The sequence below is a fragment of the Xiphophorus couchianus genome, chromosome 18, assembly GCF_001444195.1.
Source record: "Xiphophorus couchianus chromosome 18, X_couchianus-1.0, whole genome shotgun sequence".
NCBI lineage: Eukaryota > Metazoa > Chordata > Actinopteri > Cyprinodontiformes > Poeciliidae > Xiphophorus > Xiphophorus couchianus.
In genome coordinates, this window is record NC_040245.1 from 9287442 (window position 1) to 9297214 (window position 9773).

The 9773-nt window shown below is 38.3% G+C and overlaps 1 long non-coding RNA gene across 2 annotated transcripts; it reads left to right on the top strand.

The window, feature by feature from the left end:
• The first annotated feature begins 7153 nt into the window (after positions 1-7153).
• LOC114133285 (uncharacterized) lies at positions 7154-9397 on the top strand. 2 transcript variants are annotated; one of them, XR_003593146.1, is made up of 3 exons: positions 7154-7243; positions 7384-7594; positions 7679-9397. It is a non-coding gene; the product is annotated as an uncharacterized LOC114133285 (long non-coding RNA). The 2 variants fall into 2 exon arrangements; XR_003593145.1 differs by having other exon boundaries at positions 7203-7243; positions 7381-7594.
• The last annotated feature ends 376 nt before the right edge of the window (positions 9398-9773 follow it).

Here is a 9773-nt window from a genome sequence, read left to right on the forward strand (position 1 = left end):
AGCTCATTCCCCAGAATAGTCATGACAGCTGTTTCTTTTGTTAGTAATAATGTTATTACAACAGAGGAATTATGGTCTAAACTGGGCAGTTTTAGCCCCCATTAGAACCTGACAGCCTGCACATGTAAAAAGCCACTACTCCCTCTACAGTGTAGCAGAAAGCTGACAGGATGGGAAATTAACCATCCATAAACTATCGTCACCTCACTCCCATTGTTCGTAGCTGTCCACAGTGAACCAAACTCCCTCAGGAAACTGGAAGAGTGTCCTTGCTTTTGGGCCTTCAGCGTTACTTTTCTGTCTGATTTTTGTATCAGAATGCAGCTACACAGACAGAGCTAGGCCAAGTCCCTGTTCCTCACTCCTTTCTCAAGAACTATCTAAACGGATGTCATCACAAAGGCAACTCCTTCCTCCTTACTCTCCCATTATCTCCCATCTGCGTCTCTCTTTTCTAGTGTGGGAAAACCCTCCATCTTTCACTCCAAACTAATCTGTATTTGTCTCCAGTTAGATGGGCTGTTTCTGTGAAGCAAATCGGGGTGTTTTAAATTGGTGCTACATCATTTCTTTTTTGGATCAGAACATATTTGTGTGTGTGAGTGCGTTTTCCTCTATTGGTTCTACCAGAAGGTCAGACGGATATGTGGTTTCATGTTTAGTTTGGATCTAGTCTGACAGTGATTTGTTCAGCTTCTGCTATATCTCACATTGCTGTAATAAAATGAGATGTGAGCCACAAGGTCACGTTGTTACCCACTCTGTCTGTGCTTTGCCCTCTTTCCAACCAGCACATTTCTGGCTCTCAATTTTTTCTTAAAGACTTGAAACCTATGTTTTCATACATTTCATACATTTATGTTCCTGCATTTTTCTCTCTCTTTGACTCCCTGTCCTTGTTTATATGTTTGCCCACCGATGCTTACATGTGGTGGACTGAGGTTGATGTGAAACCCAGTGTTTGGCAGTGGGAGTAGTTGTGGCAGCAGTTCTGTTTATTCAAGTCTCTGATTCAGTTGTTGTGCAAAGCATGCACAGTAGTTGTGCATGCTTTGCACACAGTCACACTTTTGTTTTCTTTCAAATACACACCAAAAAATGAGGCGGTGACTGGAGGTGGCCAATGTTCACGCCTGAACACACACCATATCGATCCTGCCAGGTTGCAGAAGCTAACTCTTTGGACAGGATACCGTTCATAAGTGATGACAAGTCCAATTTTACCATGAGGTGACTAGAAATAAAGTCTTGGGGAAAAAATATAAAAGGGTACTAAAATGGAAGTAAAGTTTTCTAAGATTTACTGAGGAACTGGGTCTGCACAGTGGAACAGCTACTTGCACTGTTGCCTTGCAGCAAGGAGGGCCTAGTTTGGATCCTGATTCATATAAAACTCTTTTATATGGTTAAGCCTCAGCTGATATAAATTTTACTCAAATAATTTATTAATTACATATGTGCTGTGTTTGACTTCCTGTCCTTGTTTATATGGCTAAACATAACTCAACATCACTCAGCAAGCAGTTAGATGTGACAGAAAGGATTAAGCTGCAACTTCATTCCTCTTTGTGTCTCTGTCCCTCCACCCCCGCTTCATCAGTACCAACTTTAACTATGTGCAGTTTAAATGGTTGAAGCATATAGCTTCAGTTTATATTAGGCTTAATGTAAAGAGGAAGACATAATTACCAAGGTTACAGTGAAGGAAGTAGTGTTTATTGTTTGCAAATATTGGAAAACAAATGCAAGAATCATGTAGATGGAAGAGAAATTGACAAACTTTTACTACTTTTACTGGTTATATAAAAAAAACAACAATAATTTCCATCTCATCTATTCAGGGTATTTTAGGTAAACTGGTCGACCTGCTTCTGTGGCCAATGATTAATTTATCCAAAACACTAAAAAATATCTTTGTGATCCACCATGAAGTCTGCAGAAAAGTTGATTATAAATAATGAGCCTCCACAGGTTCTGTGAACCCTCCCACTAAACACAAGCAGCCAACTGGATCTGACATTTCATATAGGACAATCTGTCAAGCTCTAATATATACAAAACAAATAAAGTGAAAATACAGCCTCGCAAATATATTCCAAGACAAATCGCAAAAAGAGCTTTACATTGCCATCAGTGGAGTAATACATTTATTTGAATTACAAAACTAAGCAGGAATATATAGGCTCTATAAAACCAACGGTTTCAGATGGATTTTCACTGAAGGGGATTTCAAAGGTTTTTATGGTGTAAGAAGAGGTTGAAGGGTTATGGCTCAATAGGCCTCATACTTTCAAGTTCATCTTTGGAGATAAATAGGCCAGAACTGTACCTGAAAAGGAACCAAGAAATCAAAGTATTTTCTCCATTGTAAAAATATGACATGTTTGTGCTGGAACGTGTGCTGATTTGTTATACATCACTTTGTTTTTTTTTGTTATCCTTAATGAGTCGGTGACTATCTCAGGATGTAAGTTCAATTCTCAACACACAGCATGTGAGTGCCTCCAATAGGTTGGAAAAATATTAGCTGAGTTAATAAAAAAGTGAATCAGAATGCTGTCTTTCTACTGCTTCATGCACTCAGCATGCAGAGGTGAGTGAATCTTCATCACTACAGACTTAGTATCTGAATAGCCTAGAATTAGACTGAGCATAGTCTGGTTTATCTGGACATCAAATTATCTGAAACATCGTTTTTATTAAGCTATTTGTCTTTGTACACCATTGTAATGTATTGCAGATATGCAATAATATAAAAAGGATTAGTGAAGGTTGTACCAGACAGGGTTCTAACGACACATTGTGAGAAGGAAGCATGAGGCCCAACAACTGGCTTTATCTTGAATCTGATTTTTTCTGGTGCAAAGATATGTATTTAAGTTTTTTTTTAATGTTTTTTAATTGCGGAAAACCATTAGCCATGCTGTAACTCAGCTGCAAAGCAAATGGACATTCTGGCACAGGACTGATTAGGGTATAAATATTGCTTAAGTGTAATGATCACACAAATGCACTCAGCTAAGCACAACCATGACAATATATTTATTATGGGTGGGTGGCATAAAATCTTTCGACTTTCGGCCCGTCTTTAACAGTCCATATCAACTCTTTAGTCTATGTACTTTGTAAGTCTTTCCAAACATTCGGAGTCCACCTACAAATTAAACACACAAAGAACTGAATAAATATTCGAGTTAATGGAGCTTTCACAACAGATTGTAAAACATCATCTATAATTGACCCGGCCCACAATCCATAGAAACACAGTAACATCATAACTCCGTTGTCATGTGTGTTCTCTGAACATGCAAGTCCTCAGTGCTTGTACTCTGTCACTGCTAAGAGGAAACATACTGCAGTTTATCTACATCTTCAACATGAAAAATCATAACAGAGACAGAATTTGGTTCTGTGGTCGTCCTGATATGTCAAACACAGGCGGAACTAACAGCATTACCTCCTAGAGTTGCCGTACATTCGTTGCTTTACCAGAGCCATTGTTAACATCATTAGTTCAACCTGATTCTTTCCGCTGTAACCAGTCAAAATATCTGCAGTGACAAAGGCTGGTTGAAGTAATCTCATCTGAGACGTGAAGTCACGGCGCCAGCCTGACTTCCTTGTAAGTTTGGCATAATTTCGAATTGTATGCAGCCAGAGTAAGAATTGAGCAGGACGCAGTCTTCAAAGATACAAAACTTATTTAGTTGCAAAAAGAAATACTATGATGTTATGCCAGCTCCAGATTCAGTTATTGCAGCTTTATATCACTGTGAAGGATCATATTTTCTTTATGAGAGCCTTTCAACATAGTTCTAATCTGACCTCCTGTTCATTTGTTGAAACTATAACATCCAAGTTGTTTTTATATGCTCCCTTATGGAGATGTTTCCATATTGTCAAAGAAGAAACCTGACTTTGTATCCAGTATCTTGAACTTCCTTTTATGTAGCTAGTCGTCCGGTATACAGGAAAAAAGGATAAATCTCAGATTCCAGTTAAAGTTCCAGAACAGTTTAGCAAACTTATCCTTTTACTTAAATGTCACCTCCCTTCCCATATTTATCTTGCCAATGTGGCAAGTTAAATATGCCATCTTATCCTTATCCAGACTAGCAAGTGGCTAACAGCAATTGGCTTCGGTGTCACTTCATAGTACAGTTATTTCAAAGCAATTAAAACTTACGTGAAGTGCACACAATCTGTAGAAACAGCTCAAAACACAATTCACATATAAAAGTGTGGGTTTATATGTATACAAATTAAGAAAACCCTTATTGTTCTTAGCTGCAGTAAACACCACTGTAAATAAACAATGCCTGCCAGCCTTGTTCGGTCTTTTGTAACCATTTCTTCAAGCACTTTATAGAGATACTTTAATGTCTTAAATTAGGGTTTTCAGATGAGGTGATGAGCAGAAAGAGTCTTACTTACAACCAAATCCTACACACCAGGAAGATGCAGATTGTTTTACATAGGAAAGAAAAATATGATGGAGTAGTGCAGCTAGCATAATAGTAAAGACATAAATTTGTTCTTTTGTTGTTGTTTTGAAAGACTTAAATATGAAGGCCAACAGCTGCTGAACAGGCTCCCCGGAAGGCAGCCCGAGTTCTGATGTTTCGGTAGCTGAAACAAAATCTAAAATGCTCCAATCACAAAACACAAGTAGAAGCTAAAAAAAGCCACAAGAGAAAAAGAAAGCATGCAGTACCCCACAGTTAAAACTTGCGAAGATAGATGATGAAAAAGACATATATTCTTTTTGTTTTAGCAGCTAATCGCCATAATTACTAGCCTCTAGCTGCTCATATATAAGGCAGAGCAACAAACCTCAGCAGCCAGAAATCTGCCTTTGACTGAATGCAGACTAAAGACTTACAGTTGTACCTGAAGTTGGCTCCCCCTCTTATTAAAATATGCTGCTTCACTACATAAAGTACCTAGTCTCTTGCAGGGTCCCTAACCTCTTCTTCTTCTTGGTTTTTATTGGCGGTTGGCAACAAACTTACAGTAGCATTACCGCCACTTACCGGTATGGAGTGTGGTTCGAGATGGTCTATAAACTTTCACTTTCTACCTTTTCCCTCCATTAACTCCTGATTAAACATACCCCCACACATACACACCTGCTTATATTATCCAACTTGCTTATAGCTTTATATACCCCTCTTTGATATTCTTTACACATTCACACCCAACTTGCTCTACTCATATCCTATGAAATAGCTTTGTTTTTTTAAGATACCGAATAATTATTTGAATATGTCTACTCCCGAGATCTCTCCTCAAAAATTCTATTAAATTAAACCTTTCTTTAATACCTACACACTCTCTCAGCATGCATCTTCTCTCTTCTTCATACTTACAACACTCTAAAATAACATGCTCTATTGTTTCAGACTTCTCACAATAATCACACTTTCCAGTTTCATGCTTTTGTATTTTAAAAAGTGAATAATTAAGCCCTGTATGACCGAACCTTAACCTTGTTATTATTCTTTCCTCCTTCCTATTCCTTCTTCCTATTCTTTTCTTTCCTACAGCCACCTGAATTTTATAAAACCACCTTCCTGTTAACCCTTTATCCCACCTTCTCTGCCATATTTTCATCATCTCTTCTTTGACCTTACTTTTCCCTTCCGATTTACTCATCCTAACTGTAAAACTAATGTACTTATGTATTGCCTTCTTTGCCGTTATATCAGCCTTCTCGTTTCCTACTATCCCTATATGTGCTGGAACCCACACAAATGCAACTACTAATCCCAAATGTTGTATTCTAAATAGATTATGATATATTTCTAATAAAATGTCCATCCTACTGTCCGTATTATTATATTTTATGCTTAGCAAAGCTGAGCTTGAATCTGAACAAATTATTGCTTGTAAAGGCTTTACTTCCTCAATCCATTGTAAAGCCAAAAGTATTGCTAACATTTCTCCTGTATAAATTGATAACCCGTCTGTGATTCTCTTCCCTATATACACTTTGAAATCTGGAATTGTACATGCTATTCCTATTTTTCCGTCGATTTTTGATGCATCTGTATAAATTTGGACATGTCTATAGTAATTATTTAAATGTGATTGCACTGCATACCTTTCTACAACATTTGACTTATCATGTTTTTTTTACCAATATTGTTAAATCAACTATAGCTTCTGGTAAAATCCACGGTGGTATAACTGATATTGGATCTGTTTGACTAATTTCCAGAGTGTCCACTTTAAGTTCCTTCACTTCCTTTTCAATTTTCCATCCATAACTCTTCATCTCTTTCTTTTCCTTTTCCCAACATGATTTTAAAATTTCCCGAGTTGGATGTCCACATTTATTGCCCATCAAATTTAGCCAATAATTTATTCCTAATGAAGTTCTCCTTAGATCTAGTGGCATTTCTCCCATTTCTACTTCTAATGTTGCTGTTGGTGTTGTTTTGAATGCTCCGGTACATACTCTCAGGGCTTGATGTTGAATCCTGTCTAATCTATCTAAGTGAGTTTTAGCTGCTGAACCATACACTAAGCACCCATAATCAAGATCAGCTCTAATTATCCCCGTATAAATCTGCTTTAAGGTTTTTCTCCCTGCTCCCCAATCACTACCCACCAAACATCTTAATATATTCAATTTTCTCTTACATTTATCAACAATCTTTTGGATGTGAATATTCCACTTTAATTTCTCATCAAACCACAAACCTAAAAATTTTATACTCTTTACCTGTTCAATTTTCTGATTATATAATTTTAATTCTATAACCTTATTTGTTTTTTTGGTTTTTTTTGAAAATATAATTACCTTCGTTTTGTCCACTGAGAATTTAAACCCCCATTTCAATGCCCACAACTCTATATCTATAATAACCTTTTGTATTTTTTTAACTATAAACTCTATATTCTTCCCTCTTTTCCAAATAGCTCCATCATCTGCAAAGAGTGAACAGTCCCTAACCTCAGGATCTGCTCCTGTCTCAAAAGTCACCTTCCCTGCTTGGACTGTGATCACACCTGTTTCTAATTGGTTCTGATTAGCAGGAGTAATGTTTTGCACCTGTGCCACTTGCACACGCTCTGCCCTCCAGCCAATCAGAAATTGACGCTTGTAGAACCCAGCCTATCAGGGCCGACCATGTTAAAGGACATCAGGCATTTTAAAAAGCGGAGCCCTTCAGGGGAGGATTTTTGTTGAACGGCTACCTGAGCAGAACAGCTTGGATTTATTCCGCCGGAAAAAAAGGTACGCGAGATGGGACAGATAAGTGTTTTGTCAGATGGATGTGGCTGAAAACAGAAAACTCAGCTGATCTAGTATTTCACGGCCTAGAGTTCACCATTTCTTTTCTCTCCATTCTCTGTGGGGCGTATATTCTTCAGCAGCCTGTGAATCATTTTGGAGACGTGGATACGTGTGCATGTCTAAAGCAAACCCCCGACCGAGACCAACACAAACACAGTCGTCACAGCGACCATCACAGGGGATTAACAAGTTTCTGACAGGACTCACTGTGGGATTTTCTGCTGAGAGGCACTCTCAGCAAACACTTCATCACCCTTCATTCAAAGAACATCACCCACCCAGATTGAAAAGGTACACATTGCTAATTTTTTTGAGGCAGGAAAAATTATCTGACCATTTTCCTCCTCCTCACTCATCCCCCATCTCTTCCCTCAGGACAGGTTCAGGGTGAGGGCAAGGCAAAGTGGGGAGCGATGGAAGATGTGAAGTATGGAAGGAGGTGCAGCAACCGCTGTCCACTAATGAGGTGCCATGCGCCTGCTATAAACCACTGTGGACAGATATAGCCAGAGGACAGCTGCACAGTGAGCGTTGTTGGATTATATGAGTTGCTGGGTGAATTTGTGTGTTAGAAAAATCAGGCTTTCCGTTAAGGGCAATGGCTAAGTTGTACATTGTTAAAGGGATAGCTGGCATTTGTGAAAGTAAGGCCTCGTGGAGACGAACAGTTGGTATCTTAACTGCTGATGAGAGCAGAACCCAAACCAAAAGAACCCATGGGATCTTAAAACTGTTTTATGAACTTTTACTTTCACTTTTGATGATGCTCCTATTGAAAGCCATGGGAAAACTTACGACTAAAAGCCACCCAGCAGGGTCAGGATTAATTTATCAGTAATTATTAGCATCTTGTCTGGAACACATAGAAATGTGTCTGCTCAGAGTTATTGTGAGGTGATCCTGGGGCAGACCCAGAATTCGGTGGGTAGTATAATGCAGTCCTTAAGTGTAAGCACACTTTGGGACCCTTCAGAATGAGCTGGAGAATAATTCTGACTGGACCTGTTGCACCTTTGAACGCAATGAAAAGACGGCTTGCTTGATGCAATTGCCAAGAGACAGCATATTTCCTTTTAAAGGAAAATGGTAGCACAGTCTAGGTTTACAAAGTTGGATCTATCTCTGCATAAAGACTAATGGAACAATGTCCTTTGGGCAGATGACAGTAGTGATGCAAACTGTTGAAAAGCAAGCACACCAACTTCACAAATGCCTAATTTCTTCTCTAGAGCATGGAGATGGGGGAGTGATGGATTGCGCAGGTTCCTTTTTAGTCAATGAATTGAATATAAACTTCTCTAAAATAAAGCATTTCAGAACATATTGTATAAGGCAGATGGGTCACCAACAGGACAATGATACCAAGCATAGCAGAAGATCTTCAACAGGAGATCAAAATGTGATGCTGTGCAGAATGAATTTCTGAAAACCTCAAATGAAGTAGTGTGGTAAAAACTTTGTCCTCAAAACTGTACACAAAAAATAAAATGTGCATAAACAATGTGTGTTTTAAAAAATATCCTGGACTCTTCAATAGTAAAAGGTTTATTAACTGACCTAAACAACAGACTGGTTTCTTTCTGCCTTGTTGTGTTTTGAGGCTGAATGAGAAGTGCTTAATATTAGTTTTGGAGGTTTTTGCCATCATCTTTCAGCACAGTGATCCACAGCTGTTCCTTCACTGTTGAATCTTTGAGCAGTTGCCATTTTTGATTCCTGTTCATTTCTGGTTTTCTCAGTCTTAGAGTCACAAGTTAGAGAACGTTAAAAAATAACTGAGGCTGTCAGCACTTCATATCTGCAGTAAAGAACCCTGACAGATGTAGGACAGATTACATTGTCCTCCAATAAAAGCAGAGTCTGCTTCACACACAACAGACACATATGGCACCCACAATCCACAGCAGAAAAATTGGAAATGCAGAAACCATCTGGTTTGTGTCTGTTAATGTCTATTTGTCCTTATTTTTTTCCTGCTTTAGAATATCCGGTTTGACTTGTTGTCAGATCCAGTGAAGGGATTTCCCAAAGTTTCAGTTAGATTCCACTGCACCGTATTGGTTGAGCTGGTATTTTATAGCAACATACTGTACATTGTTTTTCTCATTGGTAATTTTGGTATTTTTGTATATTTGTAATGAAAACCCTTCAATAAATACATTAAACCGAAGATAGGATAATGATTCCTAACTTGACATCAAGTCAAACAAGAAATAGTTCACCAAACATAGAGCCAAACCTTCTCTGCCTGCATTTCATTACCAGACTGGAATCCTGCAGAAAAGAGAAGAGTTCATTAGACAGACTGGAAGATCTGGTGGGATGCGTCAAAGATCCCTCTGTAGTCTTCAACCTTGAGAAATTTTGCTCTCATGTCAAGAAAATGAGGTTGGTCGAAGAGTTGGTAGCAGACGTACCAAAAAATTGTTTGACATGTAGATTTTTGTGAATTATCCATTGATTTGAACTT